We start from the raw sequence: 18,983 nt of genomic DNA, 5'->3' as shown, positions 1-18,983 counted from the left end.
GACCTCAGTGGTGGGCAAGTTGTTGGAGGGAATCCTCGGGGACAGGATGTACATGTAATTGGAAAGGCAAGGACTGATTAGGGATAGTCAACATGGCTTTGTGCATGGGAAATCATGTCTCACAAACTTGATTGAGTTTTTTGAAGAAGTAACAAAGAAGATTGATGAGGGCAGAATAGTAGATGTGACCTATATGGACTTCAGTAAGGCGTTTGACAAGGTTCCCCAAGAGACGCTGATCAGCAACGTTAGATCTCATGGAATAAAGGGAGAACTAGCCATTTGGATACAGAATTGGCTCAAAGGTAGAAGATACAGAATTGGCTCAAAGGTGGTGGTGGAGGGTTGTTTTTCAGACTGTAGGTCTGTGACCAGTGGAGTGCCACAAGGATTAGTGCTGGGTCCTCTACTTTTTGTCATTTACGTAAATGATTTGGATGCGAGCATAAGAGGTACAGTTAGTAAGTTTGCAGATGACACCAAAATTGGAGGTGTAGTGGACAGAGAAGAGGGTTACCTCAGATTACAATAGGATCTGGACCAGATGGGCCAATGGGCTGAGAAGTGACAGATGGAGTTTAATTCAGATAAATGCGAGGTGCAGCATTTTGGGAAAGCAAATCTTAGCAGGACTTATACACTTAATGGTAAGGTCCTAGGGAGTGTTGCTGAACAAAGAGATCTTGGAGTGCATGTTCATAGCTCCTTGAAAGTGGAGTCGCAGGTAGATAGGATAGTGAAGAAGGCATTTGGTATGCTTTTCTATATTGGTCAGAGTATTGAGTACAGGAGTTGGGAGTTCATGTTGCGGCTGTACAGGATATTGGTTAGGCCACTGTTGGAATATTGAGTGCAACTCTGGTCTGTTTCCATGCTGTACATCTCTATGACTCTAACTTTAATGACTGAAAGTAGATTGGTTGTTGTAAGAACCCATGTGATGACAAGGTCTGATGCGTGAGGGTTGGGGTAAAGACATGAGAGAAGGTGCTCAGGCCCTAAAATTATTGAACTTAATATTGAGTCCTCATGTCTGCAGTTCTCCAAACAAAAAAATAGCTATTCTTCCAGCATGAGCTTTGCCTTGCTGGAGCACTGAAGGAAGCTTGAGACAGAGATGTTGGGCGGCAGCACATATCTTAAAACTGAAATGATTTAGAGGTGCCAGTGTTGGACAAAGTTAAAAATCACTCAATACCAGGTTATAGTCCAATAGGTTTATTTGGAAGCACAAGCTTTCAAAGAGCTGCTTCTTCATCAGGTGATTGTCATGAACGATATAGAGAAGATTAGCATGGTCCCTATGCAAAGATGATACACAAATTCATGAAGTTTTAAACATGACTTGTCTTATTATCCACCCAAAGGAGAGACAAAAATATTAAGACTGACATTCATTGCAGTATGGAGGGATTTTTGCACTGTCATAAGTGTAGTTCAGATGAGCCAAACCTTCTCTCTCCAGTGGATGCAAAACAATGCATAACACTACTTCAGAGCAAGAACTTTGTCCCAGTATCCTGGTAAATATTAATTTTTCAACCAATACCCATTAAAATTAATTGCCTAATGATAATCACATTGCTGTTTGTGTGCAATTGGATGCAATATTTTCTACAATATACACCAATGACAACACTTCAGAAACAACTGTAACTCTGTGCAAGGCAGTATATAAAAGCAAGTTATCCTTGTTACTTGATGGAGTTTGTGCTGTTTGTGCCTTGTGCTACTCCATACATCTGAAGAATCATTTGCTCTTTAGGACTAACAGTCTCACATTAAATAGTACAGCCAGCGTTCTCGAATGGAAAGGAGATGAAATTAGTCCAGACGAAGTGGACTGCAATTTCCAGACATAGTGTTCACTGTTTCAGCCATCAGGATCACTCAAGCGGTCAGAACTCAGCCATCAGAGCATGGTTTCTTCTGAATCAATTTTCTGTAAGGCAATTAAGTAACAAGCACATCCAGATTCACTGTCCAAACAGGGATAGCAGTTAAGGAGTATGGGGAAAATCTGAGGGCTGGTACTCTCTGAATTAAAAGACCGCTCTCAGTTCTTGTATCTGCCTGCATATGCCCTGAGGCTTGCCATTTGCACCACTTAAACAGTCAAACTGCCACGTATTTTCGTGAGTCTCCGGACTCCAGCTGTGCAGCCAGCTCCTCTGAACAATTGAGATTTTAACATGGTACTACACTATCAAAATTGCACTGCCCTTACATTTTTTCTGCTATGTGTCCATTAAAAAGTTTGATTGGCCTCTTGGTGCTTTTTAATACTGTTGTGTTAGGGATTTGTCTTAACTACATCGCAGAAGCATAACTGTAACTCTACTGTTGACCTCAAGTTAATTGGAAAATTCATTCTCTTACAATTCAACACTTTGTTCTTCAATATGATGCACCTGCATTTTCTACCTTCAAGCAAGTGCACTTTTGCTGTGCTTTTAGAACGCGTTCAGCCCAATGCAGCCTTTAAAAATATAAGACTGGAACAGTTGCATTTATTATTTCTAAGGTAAACTGCAAATCCTTACTAAAAACTTTCCGCAATATAACCTCTCAAACTCTGCCATTCAAGGCAACCAGCAATGGCAAGGATGTGTCACCATCTCGAACTCATGTAACATCTGTCTAATATCTAGTTACTGGTTTATTTAGAAAAGCCAGATCAAGAAGGCTTGGCCAATTATTACCAATTTTGAATTCCTGATCAAATTCCTAGAATTCTCAAACTACCACTATTGATTATGACCTCAACTGTTAAAGAAGGACTACCTCAACCTTGTCTAAGTAATTAGGCAATTATTGAAGCCTTTTTGTTATCACACTCTCTCACAAATTTTTTTTCTATAAAAGTAAGCTATTAATTTCTACCAACTGCATATTAGTATTTTTTGTAACTAATTTTACAAAGAAACATGCATTACAAACAGTAAATATGAATCCATGAAGATACCTTCAGTAATTTTCCATTCAAACTAAAATATTTCATTTTAAGAGTCCAAAATTAGGGATCATAAACATTTAATTATTAATATATTCAATAAGTCAGTCAAGAATGGGGAGAATATGGAACTCACTATTTATGGTTGAACCAAATGCCATTACTGCATTTCAGGAGAAGCTAACTTTTTTATTCACTCACAGGATGAGGGTGTCACTGGGTGGCCCAGCATTTATTGTCTTTCCCTAATCTCTAAGTAGAGTCAATCATATTGCTGTGGTCTGGAGTCACATGTAGGCCAGACCAAATAAGGACATTAAAGGACATTAGTGAACCAGAGGAGGTTTTCAGACAATTGATAATAGATTCATGGTCATGAAGTCGTAGAGATGTACAGCACAGAAACAGATTGTTGAGTCCAACTCGTCCATGCCAACCAGATATCATAAATTAATCTAGTCCCCTTTGCCAGCACTTGGCCCATATCCTTCTAAATCCTTTTTATTCATATACCCAGCCAAATGCTCTTTAAATGTTGTACTTGTACCAGCCTTCACCACTTCCACTGGCAGCTCATTCCATCCATCACCCTTTGTGTGAAAATATTGCCCTTTAGGTTCCTTTTAAATCTTTCCCTTCTCACCCTAAACCTATGCCCTCTAGTTCTGGACTCCTCCATCCTAGAGAAAAGACCATGTCTATTTACCCTTTCCATGCCCCTCATGATTTTACAAATCTCTATAAGGTCATTTCTCAGCCTCCGACACTCCAGGGAAAACAGCCCCAACCTATTCAGCCGTTCCCTGTAGCTCAAATCCTCATAATTTCAGATTTTTATTTAGGTTGAATTCAAATTCCACTATCTGCCACAGGATTCGAACCAGGTCCTCAGAACATACCTGAGTGTCTCGATTTACAATCCAACGATAATACCACTAAACGTTCACCTCCCTGTAAACTATGCACGTGAAGCAGAAAGGCATCGAATATACAGCATTAAGACAAATCCAAAGTATTTGAATATGCTAGAAATTTGAAATAAAGACAATGAAAATGCTCGGTAGGTCAGGCAGCATCTGTGAAGTAAGCTCAAGAATATTAACAATCTAAGTCAATTTGGATATCAAATCAAACAAAATCAAACCCTGATGTTCCCCTCTACCATTTTCTGTATATTTTAGAAAGATGTTTTGATGGGATTATGACTTGAGGTGCTAGTGTTGACTGGGGTGGACAAAGTTTTTAAAAAATCACACAACACCAGGTTTTCGCCCAATAAGCTTTCAGGGCGCCATTCCTTCATCAGGTGGTTGTCTGATGATGTACCAGCTCTTTGAATATTAGTGCTTCCAAGTAAACCTGTTGGACTATAACCCGATGTTCTGTAATTTGTAACTTTGATGGGATTAGGTGAAGTTTCTGTGGTACGTAAAAAATCAGTGGAGACCTGTTGGGCTGAATGGCCTTTATCTGCGCTATAAATGTACCTTTTGGGCACTCACCCTATCCGTTGCTAGGTGATCGCATTATTTTTTTTAAACCAAAAGCTTAATCGAAATTCTCGTGTTCAACATCCCAGATGCCTTTCCTCACCCACCATCTCATTCCATCCTCACAAAGACCCTAAAATGGTGGAAGAAAGCCGTTTTATTTTTACCCTCCCCGTGTACCCCTGGGGTTAGGCCAGAAGACAAAACTTCAGAGGGGCACGATTGGTGCGTTTAAACGGAGGCGGGGGGGGGCGCGCGCCTGCCTGTTCTGGAAGGTATTTCGGTTGGGCGCGTGGCGGAAGGGGCGGCATTACTGCTCAGAGTGAATAATGTCACTGATGTTTGTTGCAGAGTATTGTGTGGTGTTTCTGCTGTGGGAGTGAGGTGTACAGGAGGTTTGGTTCTTTCAATGTTCCTTTTCTAAATCTGAAAGCGGATGTGCTGTTTTGAACATTCCAAGGAATTACAGGATATTGTGCGGGCAAAACATGCTCTTATCTGAAAAGGGGCAAAGCTTCTCGAGGTGGTTATATTAAACGTAGATTAAACCGTCGTTTTTTTTTGCTGGTTCGACGAAACTTTTCAGAGCCCGCATCGGTCTCTCAGAAGGTAGTCCAAGGATATCTTGAATTTTCTGACCTAACGTGAAAGAGAACCTGCCATACTGGTCTCCTTTCACAAGTCGGAAGCTGGTGCTATACTGTAACTTGGCAGACTTATGCAAAACGGGTGAATGCAGGTTGTATAGTTGCTTTCCAATTAGGGCTGTACGTTGCATTGCCGCTGTTTCGTTTTAATGTGCATTTGGAACGTAGCTTCTGTGTACAGTTCTCATCGTCTTGCTATAGGAAGAATGTACTTAAATTGGTAAGGGTGCATCCAAGATTTGTAGAACGTAGAATAGTACAAGCCCTTTGTCCCACGGTCAACCTAACCTACACACCCCTCAATTTGCTTCCGTCCTTGCACTTGTCCAGTAGTCGCTTAAATGTCCCTAATGTCTCTGGTTCTATTACCACTGCTGGCAGTGCATTCCATGCAGCCCCATAAAGAATCTACCTTTGATGTCTTCCCTATACATTCCTTCAATCACCTTAAAATTATGACCTCTAGTGACAGTCATTTCTGCCCTGGGGAAGTCTCTGGCTATCTACTCTATGCCTCTCATTACCTTGTACACACTATCGATTCACCTCTCTTTCTTCCTTCTCTCCGGTGTGAAAACTCTAACTCACTCAACCTCCATTCAAAGGACAAACCCTCCAATCTAGGCAGCATCCTGGTAAATCTCCTTTGCACCCTCTCTAAAGCATCTACATTCTCTAATGAGGTGACCAGAACAGGATCCAATATTCCAAGTGTCGTCTAACCAGGGTTTTATAGAGCTGCAGCAAAATCTTGTGACTCTTAAACTCAATCCCTTGGCTAATGAAATCCAAAACACCATGTGCCTTCTTAACAACCCAATCACCTTGAATGACAACTTTGAGGAATCTGTGTACGTGAACCCTGAGATTCTGCTGTACTACCACACTGCCAAGAATCTTGTCTTTAACCATGTATTTGGCCTTCAAATTCAACATTCTAAAATGAAACACTTTGCATTTATCCATGTTGAACTCCATCTGCCACTTCTCAGCTCAGTTATGCATTCTGTCAATGTCGTCTTGTAGCCTGCAACAGCCCTCGACACTGTCATTGTCAAACTTACTAACCCACCCTTCCACTTATTCATCCAAGTCATTTATAAAAACTACAAAGAGCAGAGGCCCAAGAACAGATCCCACAATTCACCACTGGTCACTGACCTCCAAGCAGAATACTTTCCATCCACTGTCTTCTTTCGGCCAGCCGATTCTGTATCCTGTACCTCCTAACTTTCTGAATGAGCCTACCGTGGGGAACCTTGTCAAATGCTGAAATCCATATACACCACATCCACTGCTCGACTGTCAACTTGTCTTGTAACATCCTTGAAGAACTCCAGGCTTGTGAGGCATGACTTGCCATGCTGACTATCTTAAATCAAACTACATTTTTCCAAATAGTCATAAATTCTATTTCTCAGAATCCTTTCCAGTACCTTGCTTTCCACAGATGTAAAACTGACTGGTCTGTGATTTCCTCAAGGTGTCGCATTTGCTTCCCTTCAATCATCCGGTACTACTCCCATAGAGAGTGAGGATGCAGTGATCATCACCAGAGGCATAGCAATCTCATTCCACGCTTCCCGTCCCGTAGTAACCTTTGATATATCTGGTCGGCTCTGGGGGGCCAACTATCTTTTTTTTATAGATATTTTTATTAGAAATTTAAAATTTTTACAAGTTTACAAAAATAAACAAAACTCTCAAGTACAAACATTGATATACAATTAAATCTTAAATATATAATAACCAAAATTTAACAAAAGAAAAATACTGAGGAAAAATAAACAAAACTCAACTAACTACTAATCTAACCTACAACTAACCAGAGTGTATATTTAAGTCTCTTACATTATTCAGATAAGAGAAAGGAAAAAAAAACAGCGGATAACATAGAAATTGGGTAGTGAGATACATGCTCAGAATGTGTTAACATCAAATGTAACAAAACCCGTATTCGTGCGGGATTCCTCTCCCAAGGGGCCCTGGACCAGCCAGGTTCGTAATCTCAATTAAATAAAAGCCCTTGTTAGGATAGCCAAAATATCTGTATTCATATAATTCAAGGGCTGCCATATTTTATAAAATAATTCGGTCTTTCGGTGCACCATATTTGTAAGGAAGTCAAGGGAAATACAATCTATAATTAATCTGTGCCAATTTGAAAGTCCAGGGGGACCCTCAGCCACCCAGTTTACCAAAATATTTTTCCTTGCACAGAAAGAGACAATAGAAAATAGTCTCTTCCCATGCATGTCCAGGGAGGATAAGTTCGAAAAGCCCAAAAGGAGAGACACGGGGTCCACTTTAATTTCCGTTCCTAAAATTTCTGTCAGGGCACTTGCTACTTTAGTCCAGTATCTACGTATCTTATGACAGGTCCATAGACAATGTACAAGAGTCCCCACCTCTATTTTACATTTGGGACACATTGGAGATGCCCTGCCTTAAATTTTGCCAATCGATCCAGTGCTATATGGGCCCTATGAAGTATCTTCAGCTGGATAGCCTGAGTTCTGTTACAGATGGTGATTCTTCTGGCGTTTTCCCAAATGTCATTCCACGTTTCTATAGAGATTTCTAGTCCCAATTCCTGATCCCATGTTTTAAGCAGATTGTCCATATCTCCCAATACTACTTCATGTAGTAAATGATAAATGGTACTGATGGAGGATACCCCCATTGGTCGTAGTACTCTACATTCTCTATCTGATTTATAAAGACTATCTAATAACGTAGTCTTCTTCTGTATATAGTCTCAAATTTGGAAGTATCGATAGAGGTCTTTATTAGGTAATCCGAATTTCTGATGCAGCTGTTCAAAAAACATCAAGACCCCATCTTTAAATAGGTCCCTTAGACATGAGATACCCCTGGATCTCCAGAGTTTAAAAGTGGCGTCTGTAAACCCCGGTTGGAATCCCTATGCTCCCACTATCGGTGCATAGGGGGATGTTTTATGTGAATTGCCCTCATTTTGCCGCATTATATTCCAAGCTTTAATTGTATTTAGTATTATAGGGTTTTTACAGTAATCTGTAATGATTTTCCTCTTGTCTGAAAATAAAAGGTTAATAAGTGGGCATTTACTTGAGAAGCCTCGATGTCCAGCCAGATTGATTGTGGATCAAACAAGACCCAATCAGCTATGTAACTTAATAAGGAACTTAACTGATATTTCCTAAAGTCTGGGAAGTCCAATCCTCCCCTTGCCTGTGGAAGCTGTAGCTTCTTCAGCTTAATGAGGGGTCGTCTATGATTCCAGCTATATAATTTATGTAGTGCCATCCTCGGCAGCATCACCGGAAGCATTCTCATAGGGTATAGGAGACGGGGCAGGACATTCGTTTTAATTAGTGCTATTCTACCCAGCCAGGAAATTGGAAGGTCTCCCCATCGCTGGAGGTCCTGCCTTATCCTTTCCAGTAAATGCACAAAGTTAGCCTTGTATAACTGACCAAATACTGGGGTAATAAAAATGCCTGAATATAAGAAACCCTCCAGGGACCAACAAAACGGAAAATGGGATCCATCCACTAAGTGGGGTATCATAGCAAGGCCACCCATTGGCATAGCTTCCGATTTTGAGAAATTAATTTTATAGCCTGAGAATGCGCTAAATGTATTAATAACTTGGATTAAGCGCGGTACGGACATCAGAGGATTACTGAGGAATAGAAGAACATCATCTGCATACAGGGAAATTTTATGTTTACCCGTACCAATCCTCGGGGCCGTTATATTAGGATCAGCCCATATAGCTTCTGCTAGTGGCTTAATTATTAATGTAAATAACAATGGCGAGAGAGGACATCCCTGATGGCAGCCCCTACCCACACTGAAGCTATTCGAACCTAATCCATTGGTAACCACAACTGCTTTGGGATCACTATACAATGTTGAGACCCATTTGGTAAACATCTTTCCAATGCCAAACCTTTCTAATGTGTAAAACAAATATGACCATTCAACCCTATCAAATGCTTTTTCCGCGTCTAATGAAACTACTACTCCTGGTATCTTTCCCTGATGACAGGCTTGAATCATATTCAAAACCCTTTTAATATTATTGGATGATCTACGGCCCTTAATAAACCCTGTCTGATCCTCCTTTATGATATATGGCAGTACCCTTTCTAGTCTCAATGCTAACGTTTTAGAAATGATTTTAAAATCTGCATTTAGCAAGGATATTGGTCTGTATGACGTACAATCTCCTGGGTCCTTTCCTTTTTTAAGGATAAGAGAGATATTTGCCTCTTACAGCGAAGGTGGGAGACAACCCTGACTATATGCATAGTTATACATGTCCATAAGTGGACCAACCAATATTTCTGTAAATTCTTTATAGAATTCAGCTTGAAAACCATCTGGGCCAGGTGTCTTACTGCTCTGAAGTTGCCTGATTGTGTCAAGTATTTCTTGGACTGTTAGGGAAGCATTTAAGACCGATACCTGTTCTGGAGTTAGGCCCGGAAAGATCAAATTTTTTAAAAATGATTGCATCCTCCTAATCCTGCCTTCACAATCCTACGATTTATGTAAATCAGAATAAAATTTTCTAAAGATTGCATTAATCTTTTTATGATTATGAGTCAAAATACCCGTACTTTCCTTGATAGATGTGATGGTTTGAGGGGCCTTTCTTTTTCTTTGCAAGAAATGCGAAGTATATACCCAGTTTGTCGCCAAATTCATATAACCTTTGTTTTGCAAATAATATTTCCTGCTTAGCCGTTTGGGTAAGCGTAGTGTTTAGAGCTGTCCTAAGGGCCGTAATCCATTGCAATTTAATAATAGAAGGTCTATCAGCATATGCAGTTTCAGCTGCTTTTAAGCGAGCTTTGAGCAGACGCTGTTGGTCTCCCTTTAATTTTTTCTGGGTCGCTGAGTAGGAGATGATCAAACCTCGCGCATAAGCTTTGATGGTTTCCCACGTCATTGATGGGTTGCTAGCCGTACCTAAATTAATTTCTAAAAAAGTTTTAAATTCTTGAGAAAAGTACTTTACAAATTTACTGTCTTTCATTAGGAAGGGGTCCATACGCCAGTGCTGAGGGGATGTCCCATTATTCCTCGCCTTGGTTTCCATATATACAGCAGCATGGTCGGAAATTACTATACTACCTATTTTACAGGATGATATGGAATTTTAAAAAATCGAGGGGGCAAAGAACACATCAATTCTGGTATGGCATTTATGTGGATTGGAGTAAAAAGAAAAATCTCTGCCCTGTGGATGAAGACATCTCCATACATCTACTAATCCTAATTCTTTGTTCAGATCCACCAATTGTCTAGATCTGGGAGATACTCCTGCAGTACTCTTGGGAATCCTATCTATTTCTGGATCCATAATACAATTAAAGTCTCCCCGTATAATTGTATGACGGGCACCAAGAGTCATCAATTTTGAGAAGGCTTCAGTTATAAATTTAAAGGGGTGTGCCGGGGGGGGCAGTACAAATTTAAAATCCCATATTCTTCTCCATTTATAAGGGCTTTAATCAGAATATATCGTCCAGATTCATCTTTTATCTGATTTAGGATTTTGAAAGGGAAATTCTTCCGGATAAGAATAACAACTCCCCTACATTTTGAGCTAAAAGAAGAAAAAAAAGGCCTGATCAAATCCACCCTGTCGTAATTTCAAGTGTTCTTTATCCGACAGATGTGTCTCCTGTAGGAGAGCTATATCAACTCTTTCCTTCTTAAGATTTGATAATATTTTCTTCCTTTTGACTGGCGAATTACTCCCCTTGACATTCCAGGTGCACCACTTAACTGACTGATCAACCATAATCATCCAGGCAAATCCGAGACCCCTCGGGAGGGGCAACCCTATCTAAAACATCCCGAGCATATAAAATTCACAAAAATAAAGGCTCTCTAATACACTCACTACAGTATAACAAAAAACTATTTCTAAATAATAAAAAAATAAAACGTATATAACGTATTTAAATGGAGATTTTTCCCCCTTGTTCCCAGGGGGTGTACTTCCTTTCCAAAGGTCCATCGTATCCTCTCCCAACCAGTGCCCCACCCTTGACCCAGGCACTCCTCAATAGAATGAGGAGAATTCAGATATAATACAAAGCTAGAGTTAACCCCGCCCCCCCCCCACACACCTGGATATATTTGGTAATGTTAATATCATGTATAAACATATATAACTATGAAATTACAACCTTAGCAAATAATAATGAAATATAATAATACAAAATAGCAAGGGAAAAACAACCCCGCTCCTAGAGACAGACGTAAAATAGAATAAGGTAACCACCTCCCCCACCAACATTAACTAAACCCCCTGGCTAAGGTAAGAATAAAGAAAAAAAAAGGGGGGATATAAACCGGAATGGGGGAAAGGCAAACCAACATCCATTGTCTCTTACAATTTATCTAAGAGTCCAAGAATTCCTTAGCCTTTTCTGGTGATCCGAAGTTATACACAGATCCTTCATGGTTAAAGCGTAGCATCGCTGGGTAGCGTAAGGAGTATTAAATATTTAAGTCCCTTAAACACTTTTTCGCCTCATCGAATGCCTTCCTCTTACGGACCAGAGCTGGGGAAAAGTCCTTGAATAACATGATCTTGGATCCTTTATAGATCATGGCTTGGGAATCTTTTCCAAGATTTCTAGAGGTTTCTAGGAGTATCTGCCTCTCCCTATAGCTCTGCAGCCGGAACAGGACCGGGTGTGGGTGCTGGTTCGAGCCGGGCCCACATATTGCAACCCGATAGGCCCATTCCACCCTTACCTGGCCTGATCCAGCTTCCAAATTTAAAAGCTGTGGCAGCCACTGCTCGAGAAACACTGTAAGCTGGCCTTCCTCTTCCCGTTTGGGAAGGGCCAGCAAACGAATATTTTTTTCACCGACCTCGATTATCGAGGTCATCAGTATGATTCTCTAATGTCCGGACTCGCTGTTCAAGAGTCTGGACCTGATCCACGGCCGGTTGCGCTGTAGTTTTGGAGGTCGCGGCCTTTAGCTCCACCCCTCCGTCTCGGCGCTCGATTTCTTTAATGTCTCGGTCGTGCTTTTGCAGCGCGGCCGAGAGTGAGTCCCATTGACTTCTGGATTCTTCAATGAAAGTGTCGATCTTCGCACCGAGCCCAGAGATCATTTCCATGAGGCTTGCCACCGTAGGTAAGTCCCCCGGGGCGGCTGCGGACGCCTCTGCTGCAGCTGGGGGGGTGGGGGGTTCCTGCTTGCTGAGAGCTGTGGGCTCCCTTCCCTTTAGTCATTTTTGCTGAAGATTAAATTGTTTAAATTCAACACTGATCAATTAATTAAATTAAACAGTTATTTTAAATGATTTGCTGAGTGTGGTCGGGGTGGGTGACCCACTTTGCCCAAGTCTTGGGAGGAGCACTGTAGACTCAGACTTGCTGGGTCGCCGCCATCTTGGATCCCCCGGACCTATCTATCTTGATGCTTCCCAGAATTTCCAGCACATCCACTTTCTTAATATCAATCTGTTCAAGCCTATTAACCTGGTCCACTGTGTTCTCACTATTAACCAGATCCCCCCTCTCTAGTGAATACTGAAGAAGAAAACTCATTTAGGGCTTCCCTTCAGACTCCAGGCACAGGTTCCCTCCACTATCCCTGATTGGTCTACCTTCTCTGATCATTCTCTTATTCCTCATGTACATGTAGAACACCCTTAGGTTTTCCTTAATCTCCCCACCCCACTCCCCTCTTTTTTGTTTACCCCCCCCCCCCCCCCCCCCCAGGCTTTCTCATGCCCCCTCCTAGCTCTCCTCGGTCCATGTAATCCTCTAAAGCTGTGCTAGATCTTTGCTTCCTCAACCTTAAGTAAACTTTCTTCTTTCTCTTGACGCGAAGCTCCTCTGCTCCTCATCCAAGGATCCTTCATCTTACCAATTCTTGCCTGTCTCAGTGGGCCAAGGTTATCCAACATGTGCAACAAGTGCTCCTTAAACAGTCTTTGCACTTTTGTTGTGCATTTCCTGTGGAACAATTGTTCCCAATTCATACTCCATGTCTAGTATAATTCCACCCCACCCTCCCCCCAATTAAATACTTCCCACACTCTGTTCCTATCCCCTTCCATGGCAGTTGTGGTCACTGACACCGAAATGCTCTCCCATTGGGAGATTTGATACCTGTCTTCGCTAACTACCTAGCACCAAATTCAATACGGCCTCCCCCCAGTCAGCCTATCTACAGATTCTGTCAGGAATCCTTCCTGGACACCTGACAAAATCAACTCCATCCAGACTGTGTGCACTATGGAAAACATGCAATAAAGTGATTACTCCTTTCCTGTTCCTGACTTCCACCCATACTGACTCAGTAGACAAACCCTTCTCAACAGCCTCTTTTTCTGCTGTTGTGATGCCCTCTCTATCAATGCTACTCCCCCTCCTCTTTTACCCGCATTCTTTTTAAAAGATTTTAAATCCTGGAACATCCAGCAGCCATTCCTTTCCCTGTGAAATCCATGTCTCCATTACGGCCACGGCGTCGTAGTTCCAAATACTGATTTATGCTCTAAGTTCATCACTTATTCCTGACTCTCCTTTTATTGAAACAGACGCACTTTAACCCATCCCTTTGCCCTATCAACTGTACATCCTGTATTCTATTTCTTCCCATTCAACAACTGCCCTCTCCTCTGATCTGTAGTCTGGTTCCCATCCCCCTACCAAACTGGTTTAAACCTTCCCGAAGTGTTCTAGCAAATCTCCTGCCCAGGACTTTGGTGTCCCTCCAGTTTAAATGCAACCCATCCTTCATGTACAGGTCCCACCTTCCCCAAAGGTACACCAATGATCTACATATCTGAAGCCCTTCCTCCTATGCCAGCCCTATAGCCACATATTTAGCTGCACTCGCTCCCGTTCTTCGCCTCGCTTGCACTGGTAGTAATCCTGAGATTACTACTCTGCTTGTCCTGCTTTTGAGCTTCCACCCTAACTCCCTGAAATCACTTTTTAGATCCTCATCCCTCTTCCTGGCTATGTCATTGGCACCAATGTGCACCACAATTTCTGGCTGCTCACTCTCTCCCTTCAGAATCTTTTTGTAGATTCAATCAGATACATCCAGGACTGTGGCACCATCCAGTTTCCTAATGTGAGGAGCTGGAGTTGGGTGCACTTCCCACAGATTAAGTCAGTGGGGACACTAGTGGTGACTCTTACCTCCCACATCCTCCTACAGGAGGAGCATGCAGCCGCCCTAATGTGTTCCTACTGTTCTGAATTCTCAAAGAAACTATTGAGGAAAAAATAACTATAACGTTGCCAATTTTGGTGCACAGAACCTTTTTTGGTTAGGAAAAGAGGAAGGGTGGGAGACATAGCCTGAGTAGTGTGCGGCTGCTTTACCCGAAACAAATATATTATCTCACTTACTTAGCAGTCCTGTGTCTGCTCCTGCTCAGCGTGTGCTCTTGCCTAATCACGAGAAGTTATTAAAGAATGAATTTACCTTTCCGGCAGCTCCCGGTCCTTGGTCTCACTACTACTGATGCTGCTGCAAAAATGAAGGCCACTGGAGAGTTCGAGTTATAAAGAGGGCTGGAAAAGCTGGGACCTCTTTCACAAGTTGAGGGGTGACCTTGTAGAGGTTTATAAAATTGTACATAAGGTGACTAGCCAAGGTCTTTTCCCTGGGGTAGGGAAGTCTAAAACTAAAGTGGGTTTAAAGTGAGATGGAAAAGATTTAAAATGGAAACAAGGGGCAACTTTTTCACGCAGAGGGTGGAATGTATGTGGAATGAAAATACAATAGGAAATGGTAAAGGTGAGTACAATTACAACATTTAAGACATTTGGACGGGTACGTGGATAGGAAATGTTTAGAGGGAAGTGAGCCAAATATGTGTTCCAAATATGAATTCAATGTAGCTAAGTGTGAAGTCATTCACTTTGGTAGGAGTAACAAGAAGATGGATTACTGGGCTAATGGTAGACTACTTGGTAGTGTGGATGAGCAGAGGGATCTTGGTGTCCATGTACACAGATCTTTGAAAGTTGCCACCCAGGTAAATAGTGCTGTGAAGAAGGCATATGGTGTACTGGGCTTTATTGGTAGAGGAATTGAGTTCCGGAGTCCTGAGGTCATGTTGTAGTTGTATAAGACTCTGGTGCGGCCTCATCTGGAGTATTGTGTGCAGTTTTGGTCGCCATATTATAGGAAGGATGTGGAGGCATTGGAACGAGTGCAGAGGAGGTTTACCAGGATGTTGCCTGGCATGGTAGGAAGATCGTATGAGGAAAGGCTGAGGCACTTGGGGCTTTTCTCATTGGAGAAAAGAAGGTTTAGGGGAGATTTGATAGAGGTGTACAAGATGATTAGGGGTTTAGATAGGGTTGACAGTGAGAACCTTTTTCCGCTAATGAAGTCAGCTGTTACTAGGGGACACAGCTTTAAATTAAGGGGTGGTAGGTATAGGACAGATGTTAGGGGTAGATTTTTTACTCAGCGCGTTGTGAGTTCATGGAATGCCCTGCCAGTAGCAGTGGTGGACTCTCCCTCTTTATGGTCATTTAAGCGGGCATTGGACAAGCATATGGAGGTTATTGGGCTAGTGTAGGTTAGGTAAGCTTCGGTCGGCGCAACATCGAGGGCCAAAGGGACTGTACTGCTTTGTGTTTTTCTATGTTCAAATGCAGGCAAATGGGACTCATTCAGTTTTGGGAACCTGGTTGGTATGGATGTGTTAGGATAAAGAGCATGTTTCATGTTGTAAACCTTCAAATCCTGCCTGCTTTGTCAGTGCCCTTTGAGGAAGAGAAACTGCAACCTGAATTTCTATGAAAAAAAAATTGTGGATGCTGAAACAAAAATTGCTGGAGAAACTCAGGTCTGGCAGTATCTGTAGCTGGGGTGGAAAAAGACATATATGTTCAGTTTCCAAAGTTATTGAATTCAATTCACTATTGAGTCCTAAAGGCAGCAGAGGAAGGGTTCCTCAGGGTTTTCATCTCATCTGAGGAACCCCCCCACCACCCCACCCCAAAAACCTCCACCCTCTTCCAACTACATACAGCCCACTTCAACTTTCTACCCCAAATCCTCAAATCAGACTGCCCAGGTAGACCTATTGTTTCTACCTGTTCCTGCCCCTCCGAGCGTGTCTCATCCTACTTTGAATCAATATTTTTTCTCCCTTCGTCCAATCCCTCCCCGCTCACATCTGCAAATTTTCTGACTCTTTACATCAGTTTCAGAATTTCCAGCTCACAGCTCCAACATCCTTCTCTTCACCATGCAAGTGCAATCCCATTATATGTCCATCTCCCATTGGGATGATCTTGAGCTCTCCACATAATCATGGAAAGAAAACCTGAACAGTCCCATCCACCACTATCTTTCTCCACCTAGCCGAGCTTGTCCTAACTTTGAAGAACTTCTCCTTTTAACTCCTTTTTTTTGGTGTGGCCATGAGTATCTACATGACCCCAATTTTGCATGTCTCTTGTGGAGTACACGGAATCTTCCTTGTTCCAATGCTACTTCAGTCCCTCCCCACAACTCTTTCACTGGTACGTTATTGATATCATTAGTGCTGATCATTTGGAACTGAAACCATTTATCAATTTCATGACCAATTTCCACCTTGCGTCTCCTCCAACTGGTTCATATTGGACTCCTCCATTTCCGAGATGGAGGATGGAAAAAAATTGTAAGAGCTGCTTTTTTTTATTGTTTTGAAATGTTTTCAGTGTTGGGAATTGATTTTTCTGGAACTCTAGAAGCAGTAATTACTTTTTAAGTTGTTGCAGTGTTTTGGAACTTTGAGCAAGGTGGGGAAGATCAAAACAATGGCACTTTGTCTGTCTTCCTCCTTTTCAAAGGTAATGACCACATGGGCAGTGACTCAAATGGAGAAAGAAACCTATACTGCTGTATGATCCAGCAGTAATCTGCACAGCTGCTTCCTTTGCTGACTGGTTTCAAGTATCTCTAGCCATCAGAGTTTGTTCTAAAAATTGTGAAACTCACAGCTAACATTGGAGAAACCTGTGTAGGTGCTCACAGCACGAGAGCATGTAAAAATAGAACCTTACATTTTCTTTTGTAAATCTACAATAGTGTGTAGAGTTTTTTTTGTGTAGTGTCATAGAGATATGCCTCTTGATAAAACTTTAAAAGTATAAAAACGCAGATACTAAGCTAGCCTGGAGCAGTAAGTCTGTGCTATTTTCTGGGTCTGTTGATAAGATACAAAGATGACCTTTAATAGTGATGTGCTCTTCCTGTCATGTGGGAGGTTAGGGAGAGTTTCCATGTTACTGATTATGCCTGCAGGAAGTGTGTATGGTTGCGGATCCTATCAGATAGCATGGATTAATTGGAGTAGTAATTAGAGGCAATGAGGAATTTACAGGAGCTAGGGGGTGTGATGGATGGAGTTGCAAGGAGGGAGATAGTGAGGTAGATGGGTGACTTCTGGGAAAGGGAGGCGGGTAGTGCAGGAGTTTCCTGTGGTGTAGGGGAGAAGGATTCATATTTTCGGATCATTGGAATATCTTCTGGGGTAGAAGTGAACTGTATAAGAAAGACATTGCATGTGAATTGGAAGGGACGGGATCAAGCCAAGGTGGCAATAGTGAGGAAAGATCAGTCTGAGACTGGTACAGTTGGGGAAAAGGAGTACATCAAACAGCCAGGACAGGCAGGAACAAAGTTGAACGAGCTCGGACTGATAAATTAAACTGCATTTATTTCAATGGCCTAATAGGCAAGGCAGATGAACTCAGGAATGGTTAGGAACATGGGACTGGGATATCATAGCAATTGCAGAGACATTGCTCAGGGCTGGGAGCTTAATGTTCCAGGGTACAGATGCTAGAAGAAGATTTAAAAAGGGAGGGCAAGAGAGGATGGGGAGTGGTGTTTTTGATTAGATATAAACATTTTGGATGTATTCCGGGAATTACTTAAGTGGAACTGAAATAAGAAAGCGATCATCACCTTATTGGGATTGTGTGATAGATTCCGCCCCCCCCCCCCCCCCCCCCAACACTAAACTGAATACCACCCCTGCCTCCAAAATAGTCAGCGGGAAATTGAGAAAAAAAAGTTAGAAATCTGTTATCTGTAAGTATAACAGGGTGGTTATGGTAGGGGATTTTTACCTTTCCAAACGTTGACTGACATTATAGTGTTAAGGGCTTGAATGGAGAGGAATTGTGCATAAAGTTTTTTTTCTGATTCAATATGTGGATGTACCTACTTGAGAAGGTGCAAACCTTGACCTACTCTTGGGAAATAAGGCAAGGCAGGTGACTGAGGTGTCACCTGGGTGAGCTTTGGGGCAGTGACCATAATTCTATTAGATTTAAAATAGTGATGGAAAAGGATAGACCACATCTAAAAGAGTCCAAAGACACTGTTCCTGTTAGGATGAAGGGGAAGGCTGGTAGATAGAGCAAATGCTGTATGCCTAGAGAAATTGAGGGTTTGGTCAAGAATAAGAAGGAAGCATATGTCAGGTATGGACAGCAGAGATTGAGTGAACGTGATCTATATGGACTTCAGGTAAAGAGTTTGGCAAGATTTTTCCCCATGGTTGATAGGTAACCTAAGTTAGATCTCATGGAATAGAAGGAGAACGAGCCTTTGTATACAAACTGGCTCAAAGGTAGAAGACAGGGTGATGTTGGCTTGTTGTTTAGACTGGAGGCTTGTGATCAGTGGTGTGCCTCATGATCACTGCTGGGTCCACTGCTGATTTCGATATGAACATAAGGTGTATGGCTAGTAAATTTGCAGATGACATCAAAATTATGATGTAGTGGACAGCAAAGAGGATTACTTCAGAGGACAATGGGATCTTGGTCAGATGGGCCAAATGCTGGCAAATGGGACTAGATTAATTTAGGATATCTGGTCAGCATGGACGAG

At 42.0% G+C, this 18,983-nt stretch overlaps 1 long non-coding RNA gene and 1 pseudogene across 1 annotated transcript in view; both read left to right on the top strand.

Moving 5' to 3' along the window:
• Positions 1-1,247: 1,247 nt before the first annotated feature.
• On the top strand, positions 1,248-1,346 carry LOC140477533 (U6 spliceosomal RNA; annotated as a pseudogene).
• Positions 1,347-4,732: 3,386 nt separating this feature from the next.
• The window catches only part of LOC140477213 (uncharacterized), a 56,252-nt gene continuing 42,001 nt past the window's right edge, over positions 4,733-18,983 (top strand). The window contains exon 1 of the long non-coding RNA XR_011960673.1: positions 4,733-4,838. This is a non-coding gene — a long non-coding RNA (uncharacterized lncRNA). The remainder of the gene's footprint in view (positions 4,839-18,983) is intronic.

The sequence above is a fragment of the Chiloscyllium punctatum genome, chromosome 5, assembly GCF_047496795.1.
Source record: "Chiloscyllium punctatum isolate Juve2018m chromosome 5, sChiPun1.3, whole genome shotgun sequence".
Taxonomy (NCBI): Eukaryota; Metazoa; Chordata; class Chondrichthyes; order Orectolobiformes; family Hemiscylliidae; genus Chiloscyllium; species Chiloscyllium punctatum.
The sequence above is the reverse complement of the archived record's forward strand: the minus strand, read 5'-3'. Positions and strand labels throughout refer to the sequence as shown.